Source organism: Ranitomeya variabilis, chromosome 2, assembly GCF_051348905.1.
Source record: "Ranitomeya variabilis isolate aRanVar5 chromosome 2, aRanVar5.hap1, whole genome shotgun sequence".
NCBI classification, from domain to species: domain Eukaryota; kingdom Metazoa; phylum Chordata; class Amphibia; order Anura; family Dendrobatidae; genus Ranitomeya; species Ranitomeya variabilis.
Genome location: NC_135233.1, coordinates 364911105 through 364936427, shown reverse-complemented (window position 1 = coordinate 364936427; position 25323 = coordinate 364911105).

Below are 25323 nucleotides of genomic sequence, written 5' to 3'. Positions count from 1 at the left end.
TAAAGTTAGTGAAAAAATCAAGCTATGAACAAACTTTTAGAACACTAATTAACACAAAACTATATTGAGAACTGCTCAGTTCAAGTACTAATCCAAAGAAATTAATGAGATGATGCGTCGCATTTACCAACAAGTGCTATAAATAAGATACCAAAAATCTCAAAAACTTGAGCCAATCTGGCAAAACTGATGACATATTCAGAATCAGCACCCCAAAAATACCCTAAATTCGATGAAATATCTTTGGCACCAAAAATGCTGTTGACCAGTGTAATAGATAGATCATAGATAGATAATAGTAGATAGACAGATAATAGATATAGATACTAGAAGTCCCAGCAGACCCTGCAGCTATACCCACGTACAGGGTGAGAGCCCGCCGCTGTATGTAGGGCACAGAATTCCGCCATGACACCTATTATGAGCAGTATTTTACAGTTGCCGGTTGATTTGCCAATTTTCCATATCACTGATCACACGTTGTAATTATGGGGTTTCTCCTCGGATTCGCCTCCCTCCGCACTGGCAGAATACATTAATGTATATACGGCCTCCGTTTCCTATTCCTCGCGGTTTTTCTCGCCTACTCAACTACTTAAGTGAGCAGCAGCTTTTAACAACTTTATTTAAAAGCCAAATTTGCCGCCGTCATTTATCCCTAGAGCTTTAATATTATGGATTATTTTAATGCCATTATATCTTTTTAGTGCACGTCTTTATGACCTTGTTAATACACACTACATTTTTGTCCTTGTTATAGTTCTGTGGCAAAATGGTCGAATAAAGAAATTTGCATCTATTCTACGACTTCTGTGCGTCCCACCCAGCGTGACGGGGGAGGGGTGCATGCAGAAAATCTGTGGTTTTGTAAAAGGAGAGACTGTGCGAGAGGAGACAGAATGTGCCTTAGTAATGTATAGGCAGCAATTTACGCTGAAGTCACTGGGCTCGGGCCCCAATGCAAAATCTGTGAAGGGGCCCCCACCCACCATGTGCCATTCAGAATACTGATGTCTTCAGTGCCCCTGAGTATCACTGATAATTATTTTATTTTTATTTTTTTAAGAAAAATGCATGTACTTGTGGACAAAACTCATTTTTACAATTGGGTTCCATTAATAATTTTGCACTGTTTGGCTTTTACAGGCTCTTTTGTTTCCTGTCACATTCAACTTTACTATGGTTCTACTAATAAGGAATGATGGACAGGACACCTCATAAGCTCCAACCTGAGCCTGTCCCTGCACTCCCCTAATGCCCTAAGCGGGTCCTTCCCCCCGCCGCCATCAGGAACCTCGTCCCTCGCTGTCACCTCACACTGCCCTGGCTAGTGCATATATATATATCACATTCAGCTTTGTTGTGGTCATCGGTCATAAATCAGCTGAGAGGAGCTCAGTACAGACAGATAGAAGAGAAACAACTCTCCTGTCAGATCATCATAGCACGCTCACTGACAGATTCTCAGTTACCTCCTTGTGCAGCCAGCAGTAGACAGTGCAACTCAGAAGCTATAGAAGGCAAACGGTGCAACATTTTTAATAGATCTCAACAGCAAACATTAATTTTAACTCCAATTACAATTGATCTGTTGTGGCAATTTTCCTGCTTCTTTTGACCTCGCGTCAACAGGGCAGCTTTTTCTTTTCTGCTCTGCTCTGTCCATCAGGTGTCCCTGCTGGCATTATGGTGATTGACATCCGCTTATCATAATGCAGAGGGAAACCGGCTGTCAATCAGCATGACATTAACAGTGACAGTCGATCGACAGAGCAGACGGAAGAGAAGACTCTGTCAATAAATGCGTAGCCTCATAGGGAAAAGACCTCAAAGTCTCTGATAGTATTTCATTGGCCCAAATTGAGACATTGAAGTCAACAGCTTGGATTACCTGAAGCCACCCCCAAAATGAGCAGTAATTCTCACTTTTGAATGGAGTTTAAGTAAATTTTGCCTCCTTTCAGTTCAGAGGACTGTTGCGGTAAAATTGGAACAGTAGATGACCCCTCTCCGGTTTTTGTTCTGGGGTCTTTGTTGATCAATTAGTTCTGACGAGACAGTAAGAAAATAACAGCAGCAGGTAGAGATGAGCAAATCTTTTGAAATTAGAATTCACCAATTTTTCCCAAAAATTTGATTTGCGGAGAATAAAATTTACGTAAATTTATGCAAATTTCAATGAGAGAATGTTTGAATTGAAGGAAATTTGGCTAGAACTCGGGCCTCCGCTCATCTCTACTAGCAGGTTTAAGTCTTCTTTTTTTTGCAGGTCTCCTTTAGTTTTGGGCATTGATACTTTTGACATTGAGAAGTTGAGAAACAATGCAGCTGTGATGGAAAGTCTCGATGTGACACCTTACAAATACTGATGTAAAACAGAGGTGTCAAACTGCATTCCTCGAGGGCCGCCAACAGGTCATGTTTTCAGGATTTCCTTAGCATTCCACAAGGTGCTGGAATCATTCTGTGCAGGTGATTAAATTATCACCTGTGCAATACAAGGAAATCCTGAAAACATGACCTGTTGGCGGCCCTCGAGGAATGCAGTTTGACACCTCTGATGTAAAATACTGACCAAATACTGAACGTGGCCTAATAACAGGAATATTACAAACTTCAATTATGTTCATTAGTTCGAGCCGTGTAGAGTTTTCATTCTCTGGAAATCCCTTTAAGGGAGAATGAGACAAGCTGCAAATTGAATTCACACATATAAAGTAGAAATTCCACGTTATTTTTCATGCAAATTAAATCTAGATGGTAAAAAGGTCCAGTAGCAAAGCCAAGCTGCCCCCGCTGGGCCCACTGAGGTACTGAAGTTTTACTTAAGCACATGGTGAGTATTTGCACACGATTTTTCTTCTGCAAAAAAAAACATTGTTGGCAATAAAAACATTGTGTAAAATATTTTTGCCACATTTTTGCTGTTTTTTTTATTCATTTTTGTGTAATTTTTGGGTTTTTTCCCCTTTCATTTGGGTGAAAAATGCTGAAAGAATTTTTAAAAAACACTTTGATGGTTCAAATTTGCAAGGAAAAAAAAGTAAGCAGCGTGTACTGAGATTTTAGACATGTCAATCGCAATGCTGGTACTGTAAAATTCTGCATTTTCTGAGACAAAAACGCGCAGGAAAAAAAACGCAGCATGTGAACAAGGCTTTAGAGGAATTATTAGGTTTGGAATTTTTTTTTTGCTTGCTTCAAGGATCCATAAAATGTAAACTGAACACATGATGTGTGACTTGCTGGAATCCCAAGCCATCAGATGCAATCTGTAGGGCCGTGGACTCCAGCCTGGGACTCTCCGGCTGTTGCAAAAATACAACTCTCAACAGGCTGACAATTCTCTGGCTGTTGCAAAACTACCACTCTCAACAGGCTGACGACTCTCTGGCTGTTGCAAAACTACAACTGTCAACATGCTGACGACTCTCCGGCTGTTGTAAAACTACAACTGTCAACATGCTGACAACTCTCCGGCTGTTGCAAAACTACAACTGTCAACATGCTGACAACTCTCCGGCTGTTGCAAAACTACAACTGTCAACATGCTGACGACTCTCCGGCTGTTGCAGAACTACAACTCTCCACATGCTGACGACTCTCTGGTTGTTGCAAAACTACATCTCTCAACATGCTGATGACTCTCCGGCTGTTGTAAAACTACAGCTCTCAACAGGCTGACAACTCTCCGGCTGTTGCAAAACTACAACTCTCAACATGCCGTGGCCGTCCAGGCATGTAGTTTTTGCTACTACCGGTTAGAAATTGAGATCAACGTTCCGGGTCCTTAATAAAGCGATAGATTTTATTAATAACCCAGATCGATTGCTATATTATCTTATTATCTTTGATGACCTTCACCACTTTTATTTTCGAATATCCTAAAAGTGCATTTTTCAAGGGTTTTCCAGACGACCCCTTTAAGTGACTTTCTGGTTATCTGCCCCATCCATAATGTGAGAGGGGCATTGCAAGTCTCCTCATCTTGGCATGTCACTCTCCACAAGGAGAAGCGTTACAACTTAGACCTCATCCGTAATGAGCATTTTCTATTAGTTGTTAAATCCTGCAAACGTGAAAAAAAAATCCAATATAAGATATAATCACACCTGACTCCGGCGCAGGCGGCCACGTGACTGTCCTACATCTGCCACCACTGTTCTCCAATTAGAACCAGCAATAGAGAGTTCTTTCGGGGGGGAGGGAGCGATTTAGGATTTTTTTATTGCCTTGCACATTTCAGCGCCTCAGCCCTAGCGTGCACCGCAGAGCCGTTAATCCCTGAATACATTTCTCTATGCTTTGCCAAAATGACGTTCTGTAAAAATTTGCCCAGGGCCATGGGGTCATCGCCCTTATCTGTAGGAGTCAGTGCCAGGCTGGATGGGGAGCTGCAGGCTGCGCTGGAAGCACTGTAAGACCATCTGCAGATTCAGATTAACTCAGCTGTAAGTGCAGTCTCGGGCCCCTACCCGGACCCCCATGCAGAGCACTCGGAGCGGGACTCAATCCCAGCTCCGTTCTGACGTAAGAACAGGCACTGAGAGGAGGCGGGGGGAGGAAAAAGGAAAATCTGAACATGACGTGACCTTTACGAGGGGCATAACACGTCACCTGCTCATAACAGGGGGATGGAAGTACATATTTCGCATTGATGTCTAATAGGAATCGCTGACTATTAGTGATGAGCGAGTATACTCGTTGCTCGGGTTTTCCCAAGCACGCTCGGGTGGTCTCCGAGTATTTCACCGTGCTCGGAGATTTCGTTTTTGTCCACACAGCTGCATGATTTACGGCTGCTAGCCAGCCTGAGTACATGTGGAGGTTGCCTGGTTGCTAGGGAATCCCCACATGTATTCAGGCTGTCTAGCAGCCGTAAATCATGCAGCTGTGTGGACAAAAATGAAATCTCCGAACACGGTGAAATACTCGGAGACCACCCGAGCGTGCTTGGGAAAACCCGAGCAACGAGTATACTCGCTCATCACTACTGACTATAAGTCACTAGAAAATGAAATTCTGAAATCCATGATACAAGCTCTGACTACAGACCGTGATGTCCGAACCGGAGGCGGAGTAAACAGTCTAACCAGTGACATAACTGGAAGTTCAATGGCTCCAATGAAAAATCTCCAACAGGGCCCCCAACTATCATGGGTCTGCATTAGTATTGGTCTTCTAATATGGGCCAAAGTGACTATTGGAACCCCTTAGGCTCCGGGGTCCAGGTGTGACTGCGACCTCTGCACCTATTATAGTTATGTCCCCGAGTCTCACAGGTAAATATAATGGAAGAGTCAGACGGCCGTATAAATCAGACGGAGATCGGAACGCAGTGCATGGACTGGTCGGCGGCTCTCCCCACCCGAGTGTGAGAGATGCATAGAAATGCATGAAGCCGTCACGTTCAAGTGTAGAGATCTGCCGACCAGTCCGAGCATGGTGTTCCGATAGCCGTCTGACTCACCCCTAAGATTGTTGAGTCTGGAGACCTGCGGACGGTCCGGACCGTCACTCTTATGGTATGTGGTGCCAATTTCTTTTTTGACATATTCTTGATGCAATACCCATCTATTCAGTGGCGGACATATCATTGGTTAAACCTGGGGCCCAAGGCATAAGGGGCCACATCTACCTCCAAAGCAGGTGGAATTGTGCTCTATGATGGGCCGATATCTTGCCTCTTCTGTCTGTGTCCGCCAGTGCGTTTGTTCTCAAAAGGGAGAACTCCTGGAAATCCAGCAAAGCAGGAAAGTCTCTGGTAATGGTGACTTTCATTTATTTATTATTTTTACATATTTTTATTTATTTGTTGATATTGCTTTTTTAGCTCCCCCTAGTGGCGATTTCACACAGAAAAATGGCTCTGACTGTGGGAAGGCTAGCAATTACCGCCTCTGTTTAGGTAAAATGTTTTACTTCTCATACTATATGTTGGGGCGTTTTGGGGGGCATCATACTCTATGGAGGCTATGAAAGGGGCATGATAGTGGGAGAGAACACTAAGGGGATTTAGCCGGGGTGGTATTTCTATGTACATGCTTTAAAACCTGTCCCTTTCCCTGTGTTTACAAGTTGGGAAGTATTTTACGTTCTATGACTGCACGTATGTGCCCCAACCCTGCCGAAATGTATTTTTCTTTGTGAGGGACAATAGGGAGAGAGGTGGAGGGGGCAATGCAAACTCTTGCTAATGGGACCCCTGATTTCTATGTACGCCTCTGGTTGTCACTAGTCCTGTGAGCGTGTTTTGCTCTGTTGAGGAAGCGACACATAGACTGTTGTATTGCTGCCTAACTAGGCATAGTTTCCATTCGAAGGTCTTGGTCGCATGCCCTGTGACACCTAGAATGACAGCCATATTGATGAGCAAATTGATTTGTTAAGAATTTCCCTCAAATGCATGAATCCAGCAAAATGGTGGCTGTCATTTTGCTGAATTGTTTTGAGGACAGGGAAGGGTTCAAAAAATAACCAAACTGATACTCCCCTGTCCTTGCCCATCTCTCACCGGTCTTGCCTATTTTACTAGTCTTTGGTCCGATCTTTCTATGCTGAGTAGGCCTCACTTTATCACGTGGGGAATGATGCACGTCCTTGACATCAATGAGACCACATGGAACGATGCACCTCGCTAGAATGAGTTGTGCCCGTGTAACCATGTGTGGCCTAATCGGTGCCGATAAATTGGGACAAAGACCAATCATATGACAAGACCAATCCGAAGCAAAGCAGCGGACTGGACAAGCAGCTCCAGTAACCGGGTGGGTCAGGGGTTGGCGTCGGACAGATGAGTTTAATATATTTTTTTAATTTGTTAACTCTTTCCCAGTAGAAATGAACAGCTCTGGCGAGATTCGAATTCGACAATTTATGTGGATTTCCCTTCAAAATTAGATCTGCATTGATGTTATTCTCTGTGAATTGAATGTCCCTTATTATAAATGTAGTGCCCCCACTGCTGCAGGGCCGAGGGGTACCCGGTACCGGGCCTCTGAGTCTCTGTCCTGGGGTTGTCACGGTGGCTAGACCCGGTCCGTGACCCTGCTGAGGGGCGCCCAATGAAAGGTGTGGGTGGTGATGATGTTATGGTGCGGTGCAGGTCGCAGTAAATAACGAGGACACCAGGTTGCAGTCTCTTTACCTCTTTACTGAAGGCTTCAGGATCCTCAGTCCGGAATACGGTTAACCGGGCTGTGGGAGTCCGGCCGGTCCGATGGCACCTCCAGAGTTCCCTTTGCAGGTGGAAATCTGTGCCTACCTTCTAGCGCTTGTGTGTTGTGGTCCTCCCCTGCTGTGCTTACGGGATAGTCCCAACTGTTGTGTCTGTTTCTGAAGTTCCCTCACAACTCGATTATGATGTTCTGCTTCGTCCCCCAGATGATATGGCTAGGACGCACCCGTATGACGGGTAGGCTCGGAGCTCTTCCGGGACCCTAGTGTCGCCCCTCTCCAGTTGTTGCCCCCTAGGTCTTCTTAGGTGATTTGAGTGAGACAGCCCGCCTGTGACTGACTGCCCTGCCGTAGGTTTGAAGTTTGGCTTGGAGCTCTATACTTCCTCGGCGTTCCGGCCACCGGTTACGCTCCTCAGTAGGATGTTGCCTCGTCTTACAGCACGACTCCTACTGGTATTCTCCTTGTTGCGTCGATCTCGTTTCTCACTCAGCACAATAAACCTCGCTTCTTGTCCTTTCTTGGGGTACCGCCGCGATCAAGTGCAGGCGCGGTCCCGTAACGTTCTCTCTGTTCGCTAGGCCTCTGTCAGGATCCCACCCCTGACAGGGACCCCCCTGAATCTTCCCCTGCAACACCCTCTGCCACAGGATGTTGCCTGGTTCCAACCCAGTCAGCTTCTCTCTAACTTCCTATCCAACCCCCAGTTTTACCAGACTGTGAGGAGTGGCCTAATACATAGCGCCCTTAGCTCCCCCTGGAGGCCAGACTGTGAAGTGTATTGGTGTCTGTGATACCTGGTCAGGTGAACTCCTTCAGTGCCATCAGACGTACCATAGCCCCCCTTAGCGGCGGAGCATCAGTACTGCAACGACCAGGACTCTGGGGCGCTGCATAAACGTAAGATAGAAATAAAAACAAATAAAAATCCAAAGCCTAATACTCACCGCTCTGGCCGCCATTTGGTCCTGGGAGCCTCTTCTTTCCGCCATCACGTTCTGCATCTTCGGTTTCTTCACTATAGGCCATGACCAAGTCTCGGACGTTCCCCGCGCACCGTAAGGTCACCTCTATTGAAGCCCATGTTCTGTCTTCCCATAGTTTTTTTTTTATATATTTTATCTTCCATATTTTTGCACCAATATACAAATATAGAAACAGCTGAGAAAAAGAAGAAGAATATTATTGCAAAAAAAAAAGGGAAGAAATGGAGCTGATTTGCCTGGATGACACAAGACTGTGCTTCCTATTTATACACTTTTCCATTGTTCACTTATGAATGGACGTTCCCACAACGTCCTTTATTGATTGCAAGACATCCGGCTTCCTGCGCCGGCACAACGAACGCGGTAATATTAGTATCAGTCCACATGTGACTCCATCGCTTCGCGTCTCTGGCTCAGACTGGCCCTGAGGGACACGTACTGTCAGCGATGCCGACCTTGATTAACATTGCCCGCCGGTGACCTCAGCAAGAATCTGGCTGGGGAACGTCCTAGCTGACCCAATTCTTCCTATCCAAGAAAAAAAAAACACTCAGTGATCATTGGGGTCCCTCAGGGCAAAAACCAGCTCTATAAAACGCGGAGGAGAAACTGTTATAGCCACAGCATAAGCGATCTCAGGATTGCAACGTGCTCCAATCATTTATAGTGACAATGTGGAGGAGCTATTCCGGGAGGTCCCCGTAGATTGCAGGCACAGATGTAACTATAATCAAGTTTTATAGAAAACATGGGTTATTACATCTCAGGATATTTACTGCCTGCTCTCTCGCAGTGCAATGCTTTATGTGTTTACTTCATGAATAGAATGAAAGAATGGCAGTGAAGAACGACACACGGGCAGAGAGGCAGAGGAAGGAGGACGGGGGAGGGAGCTGCTTCCTAATAATGTAAGGTGTGTACTATTAGGGACACCAGTGAGCAAATTTTAGGATTTTTCTAGGATTGACCAGTGAGAGTCTAATCTGGATGATACCAGGGATACAAGATCCAAAAATGCCCCATCTCAGAATGTATCGCCCACAGATACTCCCATATCATCGTGCCAGTCAGCTATAAATGCCGCTATAATATTCATGCCATAAATGCCCCCCAAAAAAGTGTGCCAGCTATAGATATTCCAATTCCAGATGCCCCCCAAGGTGTGCAAGTCACACCTGCCTCATGACAATACAACATGGCTAGTGAAGATGGTGAACATTAAAATTACTCACTAGTGCAGTGTTGTTGCATTTATAATAACAGCAAAAGTCTCCAACACTTTGTCTAGATGCTGGCATCGCTGTCTTTGCCGCTCTTCAGCCTTGCCATTCGTTCCTCCTGGACTATCCCTAAGACCACTGACTCCGTCAGCCCCAGGAATTTCCTGTCAAGTTCCACACTGCACCCGTGATCAGCCACCTGCCCTTCACACGGTTCCACGTCCATCTTCCCCTGTGTGCCAAAGGACATGATGCACCCATCAGCCCCCCATGTCAGGCCTTGGGCTACTGAACGTCTGCTCAGGATACCAGTACGGCCTCCCACTGCCTTGAATGATAGGTACATGCCGGATGTAGCAGCCCAATGCTCTTGAACTTGACCTTGTTATTGTACTTTTCTATCTCCCAACTACCAGGAAGTCACTCCGTTTTCTAACCTCATTACCCCCTCCTATTGTGGGCTAGTCCCAAACATTAACTGTCTCTTATCCTCTCTCAGTATGTGCTAAACCTGTTGTCCTTATCTTGTGCCCTGGGTCCTAATCTATGTCTTACCCTACGCTGTGCACTATTAACATCATACATTGCTACACATCATGCATATTATACTTCACATTACCATATTAACAGTCACTGACTTTTCCAACCTCATTGCCCCTTCCCACTGTGGGCTAGTCCCAAACATTAACTGTCTCTTCTCCTATATCAGTATGTGCTAAACCTATTGTCCTTATATTGTGCTTTAGGTCCTAATCTATGTCTTACCCTACGCTGTACACTACCATCATACATTGCTACACATCATGCATATTACCATATTAACAATACTTATACTACACCATATTACACACTAGATGCATAGAGACGCATGACACAATTCACATTACGCCATTGTTGTCTTCAAACACTGGGCAATACAGTCCATACCCGTACATTGGCATCGTTGTCTTGGCCCGTTCTCCAGCGTAGTATCACTAGTCTGATAGATTATGGGTATTAAACATATAGTATTCCCAAATTCTGCTTTACCCCATCTAACCCCACAGCCTTAAAGTACAGCTTAACCCTTTCACAGTCGTGCCTTCTGGTAAGAAAATTATGACCCCCCCCCCCCCCCAATAAAAAAAAGGCTTGTAGACAGAGCCTCTGTGTTGTAATCATCATAGACATGACTAACCCCCGGGGAATCGAAGCACAAATCCTTTATGACTTGCTTCTCCTCTTTTCCTTCCATGGTGCCCTATTATTGGAGGAGCTAGCGCCACCGTGCCATGGCGTACCTTTGCTTGTCCTTTCCTCAGGCTACGTGATACCAGTCTACACCGCTCAATGCCTAGTACTCCATAGTCTTTCCGAGTTTCTACTTCCCGGCACAACAGAGGAGAAAGCGTTAAATGGTCGATGTAACGGCTAACCCATCTTTAGTTCTGCAATTTAACATTTCATGTAAAAATCAACGTGTTCATCACATGAGATTTTGCAGAGCAATGTTAAAGGGGCCTCCCAGACCCCCCAAAATGTATTTAATATATACTGTATTTTGCAAAGCTTTCAGGCAGGTGTTGAAACGATGCTGCAGAATTAGAAGCTTTTAAAAATGGCAGTATTAATGATTTATTTTTTATAAATGAACAAAATGCAAAGTGAATGAAGAATAAATAAATCTAAATCCCATCAATATTTCGTGATTTTTGTAGGAAGGTGTTCCAAACATCTTGGAGAACCAACCCCAGATCTTGTTGTGCAGATCCTTCCCTTCAGACTGGATGATGTGAGATCGGGGCTCTACGGGGGCCGGATCATTACTCCCAAGACTCCTTGTTCTTCTTTACACTGAGGATAGTTCTTAAAGGGAATCTGTCGCCAGGTTTGGCCACCCCCTTTCAGGGCTTATCTACAGCATTCTATAATGCTGTGTATAAACCCCCATTGAGACTTGTAAGAGAAGAAAAAGAGCTTTTATTATACTCACCCGCGGGGCGGTCCAATTTGAGGGGTTTCACTGCTCTTGGTCCGGCATCTCCCATCTTCTTGTGATGCCGTCCTCCTTCTTGCTTTGTGTGGATGTCGCATTCCTATGTCATCTACACAGTCCCCCCGACATCGCGCTCTTGCGCAGGCGTACTTCATTGCCCTGTTCAGGGCAGAGCAAATTCCTGCAGTGCGCAGGTGCTGGGCCCCTTTGACCTTTCCTGGCGCTTGCGCAGTGCAATACTTTGCTCTGCGCTCAACAGGGCAGAGAAGTGCACCTATGCAGAAGCACAATGCCGGGGAGACTGTGTGGTTGATGACGAGATGCATCATCCACACGAAACAAGAAGGAGGACGGCTTTGCAAGAAGATGGGAGGAGCTGGACCCAGACCAGTGACACCCCTTGGACCGGACCGCCCTGCAGGTGAGTATAATAAAAGCTGTTTTTCTTGTCTTTCAGGACAGTTTGGGGGCAGATATACAGCATTATAAAATGTTGTGCATCTGATATGAAAGGTGGTGGCCGTATCTCATATCGGCCAAACCTGGTGAAGGTTCGCTTTAATAATATTAGTTGTATGTTTGGTGTCAGTCAGGCACCTCCCTGATGGTATTACATGATGGATAAGTATAAGCCTGTATTTCTCAGCATTGGAGAGGACAATAAAGTTGAGGACCATAGACCCAGTGGTCGGCCAAGGGAACTTAGTGCAGCAGATGAAAGACACAACATGCTTACTTCCCTTCTAAGTCAGATGTCCAGCAGTGCCATCAGTTTAGAACTAAAACTTCTTCCCAGAACTATATGTTTTCAATAGCTCCAGGATCCCAGAAACAAATGATATGTTACTTTGATAGCAGAGATGAGTTTGTAAACACATAACTTGGCACAGCAGAGCTGAGAGTTCAATACCAACAGGATTACCAGGACTGAGCTTGGAAATAGTAGCTGGTTGTTAGTTTGCAGTCGGGAGTAGCTAGAAAAATAATTAGACACCTGGCTGAAGTTGGGGCAAGAGGAAGGTGAGGCAAACTCCTGGTAAAGCATGTGGTAGCAGAACGCTCTACTACCTGAATACTCAGGTAACACTCTGCTGCCTGAGCCGGCCTTGTCAGGGGTTATTTCTAGCACAGATGGCAGTAGCCATAGAGGAAGGAAGTGCAGCCTGGCGCTGGAGCCAGGACAGATGAGTAACAGTCATTATTTCATATCCCTTATCCACAAGTCATAGGTGGATTATAGATTGTTTTAGAATGTTGAAGGAGGTAATGATATCCCTGGTGGTCTAGGGTGGTGAAGGGATCAACAATAACATCCATGGTACTTTAGAGTGTTTATGAGTTGTAATTCAAAATCACTTGAGGTCATAGATGAATTATAGGCTAACATCTGGTGGTTTAGAATGGTTAAAGAGTTAACGATATGCCTGGTGGTCTAGGAAATAGCAGTAATATTTATGGTGTTCCAGTGTAGTTACAAGTAATTATTCAACATCGCTTTGTGGTCATGGGTGGAGTTGAGGTTAATACCTTGTGGTTTAACATGAAGGAGCTAATCATATCCCTGGTGAGCTAGTGTCAAATATGTAACCCATTGTGTTTTAGGGTAGTCACAAGTAACTATTTAATATCTCAAGGTTATTGGGTGGATTAGAGGCTAACACCTATTAGTGTAGAATAGCAAAGGAGTTAATGACATCCCTGGTGATCTAGGGTGATGAGGTAGGACAACAGTAACATCCATGGTGCCCTAGGGTGACTACTAATTTTTATTTCACATCTCTTGAGGTCATGTGTGGATTAGAGGATAACACCTGGTGGTTTAGGCTTGTAAAGTTGGCGATATCCCTGGTGATCTAGGGCAGTAAAAGGATTAAAGTGCAAATATCTCCTCCTAGTGGTGGCTTCAGGAAGAACTTATTTTTTCTTTTAGGAAAAGCAGTAAAGCTGGCCGCTAGGGCACCCAAAATCCAACTCCTCTCATCCGACTGCCACCAATTTACTTACTTAAGATAAGAAGAGAGTAAAAAAAAAGAATGTGGCGACTGATAGAAGCCGCTGGTGAAGCCGGGATTAAAGGGATTTCTTCTGCTAATTCCCCATGAAAAATTGTCCTTGAGATCAGTTGTTTTCAGTTGTTTTGTGAGCAATTGTCCCAGAGGAATTGTCCAGATAAAGCGGCGAATATCAGCAAACGATATGGAAATGTTTAGTACATAAAGCTCTGCATTCATGAATAAATAATGCCAGGATTCCCGGGGATCGGGCCTTGTATATGGGCAGGGGCCGCGCGCTTTACACCAGGTACACTGTGCACGCTCTCGCGGGGGACGCAGGGCAGGTTTTACATCTTTGTGCCGAGTGCGTGGGAGGATTTTCTGCTCTTTGTTTCTGTCTCGCTCGCAGTTAAATTGGCTTTATATGTGACTGAGAAGCTTCACAAGGAAAACAACTCATATAAATGCAGACTCCCTGCCGCCTCTGCCCATACTTGTATCCCACCGACTAATGACCCCCGTCTGCCAATCACTTGCCGCCGCCAACGTCTGGTTCCATTCTAAGCATCAATTGTTCACTTATCGTGTTAAGTAAGTTTGCAATTATTTGGGCTTTTTTATCTCCTCTTATTTATGACCTCTAGTCCTTGACATTCCCGCACTAATGACATCATCAGCCGTGATGTCATCATTCCATACTCTTGTGACATCAGCAAACCCCCCTCCCCATTGGTCTCCTCCGGTCCTGCAGTGATATCATCAGGTCTATCGTTCAGCCAATCACTGACCGCATGTGATTTCTATGGTCAGTGATTGGCTTCAGTGGCCATGTGAATAACTAATGGAGCGGTGGCGCCGTGGTGGAACTTTTCATCAAGTGTTTCTATGTCACAGGGATGATGTCATAGGGATGATGATGTCAACACAGCTAGATGAGTGGGAGGATGTCTAGGACTTGTGCTGGTGGAGTGGTGGGTCACCCATAGGGTGCGTAATAACATCACAAGTGATTAAACTACTTGAAAGCTTTTAGATAGAGAGGTGACGTCACCAGTGATGACATCACATGTGCTGATGAGGTGGGCAATTGTGGCGCCCCAGGGTCCTGGTCGTCACAGTGGTATTGCTTTCCTCCCGGGGAGAGTGATGCTATGTTTGGAGGCAAAGAAGGATAACTGCATCCAGGTACCACAAACATTCAACACATTCACACTCCAGGCCACCAGGGGGAGCTTCTGATCCTATTTACTAGGTCACTCCCCATATATATATATAACTGGTAGTTTGTAGGGAAAGTTAGTTAGTTCCTGACAGAGCTCCAGACAGGAGGTCTGTTAGTTAGTTCCTGTCAGAGAGACAGATGTGAAGGAAGCAGAAAGATGTGCTAGAGAGAGAGACTGCCAGAAGGGAGCTTGTCGTGGAACATCAGCTGAGGCAGAGCTGGTACAATAGGAGAATAGCTAAGCAGACGTGGGGGTCTGCAGCTCCTGGCAGAAAGAGGAAACAGAAGGAAAGAACATCGCACAGTTAGTTACAGACAGCCTTCTGAGGAGGACAGAGGGTCCACGGAGCTGTGCATGCCCTAAGAGCTGCAGCTCCCAGAAAGAGACATTAAAGGCAAAATTGTATTGCAGCGAGCGTGCAAGGAAAGCAAAGGAGAGGATACCAGAGGGGGACCAACCCCGAACAGGCTGCCTCCTTCTGAGGCGCAGAACACCGGTAGCCGGAATACCGATGTAGTAAGGACATCTACGCCTTACTTTAGAGACCGGCAGGACAGCAAATTGCAAGTTACCTGTCTGCACCTACACCCAGGAGGCACGGTGACACCCCACAGAGGCAGGTTATCTAAGAGACCCTATAAACAGGCTCAAGTCACCATTCATACGGGTTTTGTCCTATCCTATACAGGGGACAGAGAGAGAGACACCACATCTGTGAGGCCCTTATTTGAAGCTTATGCAGTAAGGGACTACACCACTACAGCGCAAGGGAAGGCTATTGATTTCCAACTGGACAAGGGCACTCTGGACTTGCCTCCAAACCGGCCGGACTCTGTCTGCCCTGTGATCTGGTGCTCTGGACTGTGGACGTTGAAGTCTTCAGTAAAGGTAAAGAGACTGCAACCTTGTGACCTCGTTCTTCACTGCGCCTCTCACCATTCTACTGCAGCGCCCCAGGGTCCTGGTCGTTACAGTAATATCGTTCTCCTCTGGGGGGGAGTGATGTTACGTTTGGAGGCAATGAAGGAGATCTCTTTACCAGGCATCACAAACATACAACACATTTCATACTCCAGTCCACCAGGGGGAGCTATGCTCCTATTTATTACGGCACTCTTCACACTTAGGTAAAACTGGTGGCCTGGAGAGAAAGTTAGGCAGTTGCTGTCTGAGCTCCGCTCAGGTAGTTGGTCCCTGACAGGGGTGGGATCCTGTCAGAGGCCTAGACGGAAGGTCACGGAGCTGCGCCTGCCCCACGTGCGGCAGTTCCTAAGAAAGGACACGAACAGAGAATTGTATTGTAGAGGGTGAGAAAGAAGTCATAGCAAAAGGAGTGGAAACCAGAAGGAGTTCTGCCCTGCACAGGCTGCCTCCTTCTGAGGCGCAGGATCCGGTAGCCGGAACACCGAGGGAGCAACAGTCCTTTATGCCTTGCTCCAGAGGCCGGCAGGACAGCTAATTTCACGTTACTGATCCGCCCCATACCGAGGAGGCAAGGTGGCACCCACGAAAGGCCGGGGCATGCTAGAGTCCCTGTAAACAGCCTCAGGCCACCGGTCATACGGGTTGTCCTATCCATCTGGGGGACAGAGCGAGACATAACATCTAGAACATCTACAACAGTTGTGAGGACCTTATGAGAGGCTCAGCAGTAAGGTACTACAACGCCCAGGCGCTAGAGGAAGGCTACTGATTTCCACCTGGATAAGGGGACTCTGGATTTGCCTCCAAACAGGCCGGACTCTGCCTGCCCTGTGATCTGTGCTCTGGACTGTGGATGCCGAAGCCTTCAGTAAAAAGGTAAATAGACTGCAACCTTGGGTCCTCGTTCTTCACTGCGCCTCTCACCGTCCACCATCTACACACTGGGAAGCCCTGGGGATATACTTCACCTGAGGGAAGGTATTCCATCTAGCTGCCATTACATCACCCCAGCAGACCCCTAAGCAGCGTTGGTCACCCTGACCGAATACCACAGCTGGTGTCACGAACATAAACTCTATTCCCTTTAAAGACCTTTCCCCTTTTACACGGACATCCCTAGGGCCACGGACCGGGTCAGCCACGGTGACATCCCCCTTGAGAACTGAAGGACCCGGTTCTGAGTACCACACTGCCCTTTGGGGGCGCTCCACTACCATCTACACACTGGGAAGCCCTGGGGATATACTTCACCTGTGAGAAGGTATACCATCTAGCTGCCATAACATCACCCCTGCGGACCCCCTAAAGCAGCGTCGGTCACCCTGACCGAATACCACAGCTGGTGTCACGAACATAAACTCTATTCCCTTTAACCCCTCTGTGACCTTAGACGTACTATCCCGTCGAGGTGACCTGGGCCTATCTGACCCTCGACGGGATAGTACGTCATAGCCGATCGGCCGCGCTCACGGGGGGAGCGCGGCCGATCGCGGCCGGGTGTCAGCTGCATATCGCAGCTGACATCCGGCACTATGTGCCAGGAGCGGTCACGGACCGCCCCCGGCACATTAACCCCCGGCACACCGCGATCAAACATGATCACGGTGTACCGGCGGTATAGGGAAGCATCGCGCAGGGAGGAGGCTCCCTGCGGGCTTCCCTGAGACCCCCGGAGCAACGCGATGTGATCGCGTTGCTCCGAGGGTCTCCTACCTCCCTCCTCGCCGCAGGTTCCGGATCCAAGATGGCCGCGGCATCCGGGTCCTGCAGGGAGGGAGGTGGCTTACCGAATGTCTGCTCAGAGCAGACGTTTGGTAAGCCTGCAGCCCTGCACAGCAGATCGTCGATCTGACAGAGTGCTGTGCACACTGTCAGATCAATGATCTGTAATGTCCCCCCCTGGGACAAAGTAAAAAAGTTTTAAAAAAATTCCCCACATGTGTGTAAAAAAAAAATAAAAAAATATCCTAAATAAAGAAAAAAAATATATATTATTCCCATAAATACATTTCTTTAGCTAAATAAAATAAAATAAAAATAAAAGTACACATATTTAGTATCGGCGCGTCCGTAACGACCCAACCTATAAAACTGCCCCACTAGTTAATCCCTTCAGTAAACACTGTAAGAAAAAAAAAAAAAAAAACGAGGCAAAAAACAACGCTTTATTATCATACTGCCGAACAAAAAGTGGAATAACACGCGATCAAAAAGACTGATATAAATAACCATGGTACCGCTGAAAACGTCATCTTGTCCCGCAAAAAACGAGCTGCCACACAGCATCATCAGCAAAAAAATAAAAAAGTTATAGTCCTGAGAATAAAGCGATACCAAAATAATTATTTTTTCTATAAAATAGTTTTTATCGTATAAAAGCGCCAAAACATAAAAAAATGATATAATTGAGGTATCGCTGTAATCGTACTGACCCGAAGAATAAAACTGCTTTATCAATTTTACCAAACGCGGAACGGTATAAACGCCTCCCCCAAAAGAAATTCATGAATAGCTGGTTTTTGATCACTCTGCCTCACAAAAATCGGAATAAAAAGCGACCAAAAAATGTCATGTGTCCGAAAATGTTACCAATAAAAACGTCAAATCGTCCCGCAAAAAACAAGATCTCACATGACACTGTGGACTCAAAAATGGAAAAATTACAGCTCTCAAAATGTGGTAACGCAAAAAATATTTTTTGCAATGAAAAGCGTCTTTCAGTGTGTGACGGCTGCCAATCATAAAAACCTGCTAAAAAACCCGCTATAAAAGTAAATCAAACCCCCCTTCATCACCCCCTTAGTTAGGGAAAAATAAAAAAATAAAAAAATGTATTTATTTCCATTTTCCCTTTAGGGTTAGTGTTGTGAATTTGGTTTCTGGGCTCCCCCGGTGGTTTCTGGTGGTACTGCACTTGTGTGCTTCATCTCCTCTGTTCACCTGTTTCCATCAGGATGTGGGAGTTTCTATTTAGCCTTGCTCCTCAGTCATTTCTATGCCGGCCAACAATGTTACCAGAAGCCTTTCTGTTGCATGTTCCTGCTCCTAGACTACTATCAGCTAAGTTGGACTTTTAGTCCTAAGTTTGTTTTGCATTTTTGTTCCAGTTCTCTGTGATTGAATATTTCTGAGGCTGGAAGCTCTTGTGATCTGAAATTGCCACTCTGGTGTCATGAGTTGATATTAGAGTCTTAAAGTAATTTCAGGATGGTGTTTTGAAAGGGTTTTCAGCTGACTGTGAAGTTCCCTTTTCTGTCTTCCTACTATCTAGTAAGCGGACCTCAATTTGCTAAACCTATTTTCATACTTCGTATGTCAATTTCCTCTTTAATCACCGACAATATATGTGGGGGCTACTGTCTGCCTTTTGGGGAAAATTTCTCTAGAGGTAAGCCAGGTCTGTATTTTCCTCTGCTAGGGTCAGTCAGTTCTCCGGCTGGCGCTGGGCGTCTAGGGATAAAACGTAGGCACGCTACCCGGCCACTGTTAGTTGTGCGGTAGGTTTAGCTCACGGTCAGCTCGAGTTCCCATCTTCCAAGAGCTAGTCCTTTTTTATGCCTTACTACGTTCTCTTGCCATTGAGAACCATGACAGTTTGGCCGGCCAAGGGTTAAAATAATTGGCAGAAGAAAGGAGAGAAAAGAAGTCTGCAGAGAATTTTTATTTTTTTTTCTGAGTTTGCTCATTAGTTGATTCACTTGCATCTCTGCTTACTGCAGCCTTCGTCTCTCTCTCCTTCTAATCCTTGAATGGTTCTGATTTCACCTGATTAAAATGGATCCTCAGAGTTTAGCTACAGGTTTGAATAATCTCGCTATGAAGGTTCAAAGTTTACAGGATTTTGTAATTCATGCTCCTATATCTGAACCTAGAATTCCTTTACCTGAATTTTTCTCCGGGGATAGATCTCGCTTCCAGAATTTCAAACATAATTGTAAATTATTTTTGTCTCTGAGATCTCGCTCCGCTGGAGATCCTGCACAGCAGGTCAGGATTGTAATTTCCTTGCTCCGGGGCGACCCTCAGGATTGGGCATTTGCTTTGGCACCAGGGGATCCTGCGTTGCTCAATGTGGATGCGTTTTTCCTGGCTTTGGGGTTGCTTTATGAGGAACCTCATTTAGGCTAAGTTCACACTAGCGTTGTGCGCCGCTGCGTCGGCGACGCAACGCACAACGCACGCAAAAACGCGGCAAAACGCACGCAAAAACGCTGCGTTTTGCGACGCATGCGTCGGTTTTTGCCGAAAATCGGACGCAAGAAAAATGCAACTTGTTGCGTTTTCTTGGTCCGACGCTTGCGGCAAAAAAGACGCATGTGTGGCACAACGCAACAAAAAAAAACGCATGCGTCCCCCATGTTAAGTATAGGGGGCGCATGACGCATGCGTCGCCGCTGCGTCGCCGACGCAAACCCGACGCACATTAGCTTAACGCTAATGTGAACGTAGCCTTAGAGATTCAGGCTGAAAAAGCCTTAATGGCCCTGTCTCAAGGGCAAGATGAGGCTGAAATATACTGCCAAAAATTTCGTAAGTGGTCTGTGCTTACTCAGTGGAATGAGTGCGCCCTGGCGGCGAATTTCAGAGAGGGTCTCTCTGATGCCATTAAGGATGTTATGGTGGGGTTCCCTGTGCCTACAGGTCTGAATGAGTCCATGACAATGGCTATTCAGATTGATCGGCGTTTGCGGGAGCGCAAACCTGTGCACCATTTGGCGGTGTCTACTGAGAAGGCGCCAGAGATTATGCAATGTGATAGAATTCTGTCCAGAAGCGAACGACAGAATTTTAGGCGAAAAAATGGGTTATGCTTCTATTGTGGTGATTCAACTCATGTTATATCAGCATGCTCTAAACGTACTAAGAAGGTTGATAAGTCTGTTTCAATTGGCACTTTACAGTCTAAGTTTATTCTATCTGTGACCCTGATTTGCTCTTTATCGTCTATTACCGCGGACGCCTATGTCGACTCTGGCGCCGCTTTGAGTCTTATGGATTGGTCCTTTGCCAAACGCTGTGGGTTTGATTTAGAGCCTCTGGAAGTTCCTATACCTCTGAAGGGTATTGACTCCACGCCATTGGCTAGTAACAAACCACAATACTGGACACAAGTAACTATGCGTATTAATCCGGATCACCAGGAGATTATTCGCTTCCTTGTGTGGTATAATCTACATGATGTGTTGGTGCTTGGATTGCCATGGCTGCAATCTCATAACCCAGTCCTCGACTGGAAAGTAATGTCTGTGTTAAGCTGGGGATGTCAGGGGACTCATGGGGACGTACCTTTGGTTTCTATTTCGTCATCTATTCCCTCTGAGATTCCGGAATTTTTATCTGATTATCGTGACGTTTTTGAGGAGCCTAAAATTGGTTCACTACCTCCGCACAGAGAGTGCGATTGTACTATAGATCTGATTCCGGGCAGTAAGTTTCCAAAGGGTCGTTTATTTAATCTATCTGTGCCTGAACATGCTGCTATGCGGGAATATATTAAGGAGTCCTTGGAAAAGGGACATATTCGTCCTTCGTCATCTCCCTTAGGAGCCGGTTTTTTCTTTGTATCTAAAAAAGATGGCTCTTTGAGGCCGTGTATTGATTATCGGCTTTTGAATAAAATCACGGTTAAATATCAGTATCCTTTGCCACTGCTTACTGATTTGTTTGCTCGAATAAAGGGGGCCAAGTGGTTCTCTAAGATTGATCTTCGTGGGGCGTATAATTTAGTGCGAATTAAGCAGGGGGATGAGTGGAAAACCGCATTTAATACGCCTGAGGGCCATTTTGAGTATTTAGTAATGCCTTTTGGTCTTTCAAATGCCCCTTCAGTCTTTCAGTCCTTTATGCATGACATTTTCCGTGAATATTTGGATAAATTTTTGATTGTATATCTGGATGATATTTTGATTTTTTCGGATGACTGGGACTCTCATGTCCAACAGGTCAGGAGGGTTTTTCAGGTTTTGCGCTCTAATTCCTTGTGTGTAAAGGGTTCTAAGTGCGTTTTTGGGGTTCAAAAGATTTCGTTTTTGGGGTACATTTTTTCCCCCTCTTCCATTGAGATGGACCCTGTCAAGGTTCAGGCTATTTGTGATTGGACGCAACCCTCTTCTCTTAAGAGTCTTCAGAAGTTTTTGGGCTTTGCTAATTTTTATCGTCGATTTATAACTGGTTTTTCTGATGTCGCTAAACCGTTGACTGATTTGACTAAGAAGGGTGCTGATGTTGCTGAGTGGTCCCCTGCTGCTGTGGAGGCCTTTCGGGAGCTTAAGCGCCGCTTTTCTTCCGCCCCTGTATTGCGTCAGCCTGATGTTACTCTTCCTTTTCAGGTTGAGGTCGACGCTTCAGAAATCGGAGCTGGGGCGGTTTTGTCGCAGAAAAGTTCCGACTGCTCCGTGATGAGACCTTGTGCGTTCTTTTCTCGTAAGTTTTCGCCCGCTGAGCGAAATTATGATATTGGTAATCGGGAGCTCTTGGCTATGAAGTGGGCTTTTGAGGAGTGGCGTCATTGGCTTGAGGGGGCTAGACATCAGGTGGTGGTATTGACCGACCACAAGAATTTGATTTATCTTGAGTCCGCCAGGCGCCTGAATCCTAGACAGGCGCGCTGGTCGTTATTTTTCTCTCGGTTTAATTTTGTGGTTTCTTACCTACCGGGTTCTAAAAATGTGAAGGCGGATGCCCTTTCTAGGAGTTTTGAGCCTGATTCCCCTGGTAATTCTGAACCTACAGGTATCCTTAAGGATGGAGTGATATTATCTGCTGTTTCCCCAGACTTGCGACGGGCCTTGCAGGAGTTTCAGGCGGATAGACCTGATCGTTGCCCGCCTGGTAGATTGTTTGTTCCTGATGATTGGACCAGTAGAGTCATCTCGGAGGTCCATTCTTCTGCGTTAGCAGGTCATCCTGGAATCTTTGGTACCAGGGATTTGGTGGCTAGGTCCTTCTGGTGGCCTTCCCTGTCGCGAGATGTGCGAGGTTTTGTGCAGTCTTGTGATGTTTGTGCTCGGGCCAAGCCTTGTTGTTCTCGGGCTAGTGGATTGTTGTTATCCTTGCCTATTCCGAAGAGGCCTTGGACTCACATATCCATGGATTTTATTTCTGATCTCCCTGTTTCTCAGAAGATGTCTGTCATCTGGGTGGTGTGTGACCGTTTCTCTAAGATGGTCCATTTGGTTCCCTTGCCTAAATTGCCTTCCTCATCCGAGCTGGTTCCTCTGTTTTTTCAAAATGTGGTGCGCTTGCATGGTATTCCGGAGAATATCGTTTCTGACAGGGGAACCCAATTCGTGTCTAGATTTTGGCGAGCGTTCTGTGCTAGGATGGGCATTGATTTGTCTTTTTCGTCTGCTTTCCACCCTCAGACTAATGGCCAGACCGAGCGAACTAATCAGACCTTGGAGACTTATTTGAGGTGTTTTGTGTCTGCGGATCAGGATGATTGGGTTGCCTTTTTGCCCTTGGCGGAGTTTGCCCTCAATAATCGGGCTAGTTCTGCCACCTTGGTTTCTCCTTTCTTCTGTAATTCGGGGTTTCATCCTCGTTTCTCTTCCGGTCAGGTGGAGTCTTCAGATTGTCCTGGAGTGGATGCTGTGGTGGAGAGGTTGCATCAGATTTGGGGGCATGTGGTGGACAATTTGAAGTTGTCCCAGGAGAAGACTCAGCATTTTGCCAACCGCCGTCGTCGTGTTGGTCCTCGTCTTTGTGTTGGGGACTTGGTGTGGTTATCTTCTCGTTTTGTCCCTATGAAGGTTTCTTCTCCTAAGTTTAAGCCTCGGTTCATCGGCCCGTACAAGATATTGGAGATTCTTAACCCTGTGTCCTTTCGTTTGGACCTCCCTGCATCTTTTTCTATTCATAATGTCTTCCATCGGTCATTGTTGCGCAGGTATGAGGTACCGGTTGTGCCTTCCGTTGAGCCTCCTGCTCCGGTGTTGGTTGAGGGTGAGTTGGAGTACGTTGTCGAGAAGATCTTGGACTCCCGTGTTTCCAGACGGAGACTTCAGTATCTGGTCAAGTGGAAGGGCTACGGTCAGGAGGATAACTCTTGGGTGACAGCCTCTGATGTTCATGCCTCCGATTTGGTCCGTGCCTTTCATAGGGCTCATCCTGATCGCCCTGGTGGTTCTGGTGAGGGTTCGGTGCCCCCTCCTTGAGGGGGGGGTACTGTTGTGAATTTGGTTTCTGGGCTCCCCCGGTGGTTTCTGGTGGTACTGCACTTGTGTGCTTCATCTCCTTTGTTCACCTGTTTCCATCAGGATGTGGGAGTTTTCTATTTAACCTTGCTCCTCAGTCATTTCTATGCCGGCCAACAATGTTACCAGAAGCCTTTCTGTTGCATGTTCCTGCTCCTAGACTACTATCAGCTAAGTTGGACTTTTAGTCCTAAGTTTGTTTTGCATTTTTGTTCCAGTTCTCTGTGATTGAATATTTCTGAGGCTGGAAGCTCTTGTGATCTGAAATTGCCACTCTGGTGTCATGAGTTGATATTAGAGTCTTAAAGTAATTTCAGGATGGTGTTTTGAAAGGGTTTTCAGCTGACTGTGAAGTTCCCTTTTCTGTCTTCCTACTATCTAGTAAGCGGACCTCAATTTGCTAAACCTATTTTCATACTTCGTATGTCAATTTCCTCTTTAATCACCGACAATATATGTGGGGGCTACTGTCTGCCTTTTGGGGAAAATTTCTCTAGAGGTAAGCCAGGTCTGTATTTTCCTCTGCTAGGGTCAGTCAGTTCTCCGGCTGGCGCTGGGCGTCTAGGGATAAAACGTAGGCACGCTACCCGGCCACTGTTAGTTGTGCGGTAGGTTTAGCTCACGGTCAGCTCGAGTTCCCATCTTCCAAGAGCTAGTCCTTTTTTATGCCTTACTACGTTCTCTTGCCATTGAGAACCATGACAGCTTAGGGTTAGGGCTAGAGTTAGGACTAGAGTTAGGGCTAGGGTTAGGGTTAGGGCAAGGGTTAGGGTTAGAGCTAGGGTTAGGGCTAGGGTTGGGGCTAGGGTTAGGGTTAGGGTTAGGGCTAGGGTTGGGGCTAGGGTTAGGGTTAGGGCTAGGGTTAGGGCTAGGGTTGGGGCTAGGGTTAGGGCTAGGGTTAGGGCTAGGGTTAGGGCTAGTGTTACGGCTAGTGTTAGGGCTAGTGATAGGGCTAGGGTTATTGCTAGGGTTAGGGCTAGGGTTAGGGCTAGGTTTGGGGCTAGGGTTAGGGTTAGGGTTAGGGCTAGTGTTACGGCTAGTGTTAGGGCTAGTGATAGGGCTAGGGTTATTGCTAGGGTTAGGGCTGGGGTTAGGGCTAGGGTTGGGGCTACAGTTAGGGTTGGGGCTAAAGATAGGGTTAGGGTTTGGATTACATTTACGGTTGGGAATAGGGTTGGGTGTGTCTGGGTTAGAGGAGTGGTTAGGGTTACTGTTGGGATTAGGGTAAGGGGTGTGTTTGGATTAGGGTTTCAGTTATAATTGGGGGGTTTCCACTGTTTAGGCACATCAGGGGCTCTCCAAACGGGACATGGCATCCGATCTGAATTCCAGCCAATTCTGCGTTGAAAAAGGAAAACAGTGCTCCTTCCCTTCAGAGCTCTCCCATGTGCCCAAACAGGGGTTTACCCCAACATATGGGGTATCAGCGTACTCAGGACAAATTGGACATCATCTTTTGGGGTCCAATTTCTCCTGCTACCCTTGGGAAAATACAAAACTGGGGGCCAAAAAATAAGTTTTGTGGGAAAAAAAAGATTTTTTATTTTCACGGCTCTGCGTTGTAAACTGTAGTGAAACACTTGGGGGTTCATAGTTCTCACAACACATCTAGATAAGTTCCTTGGGGGGT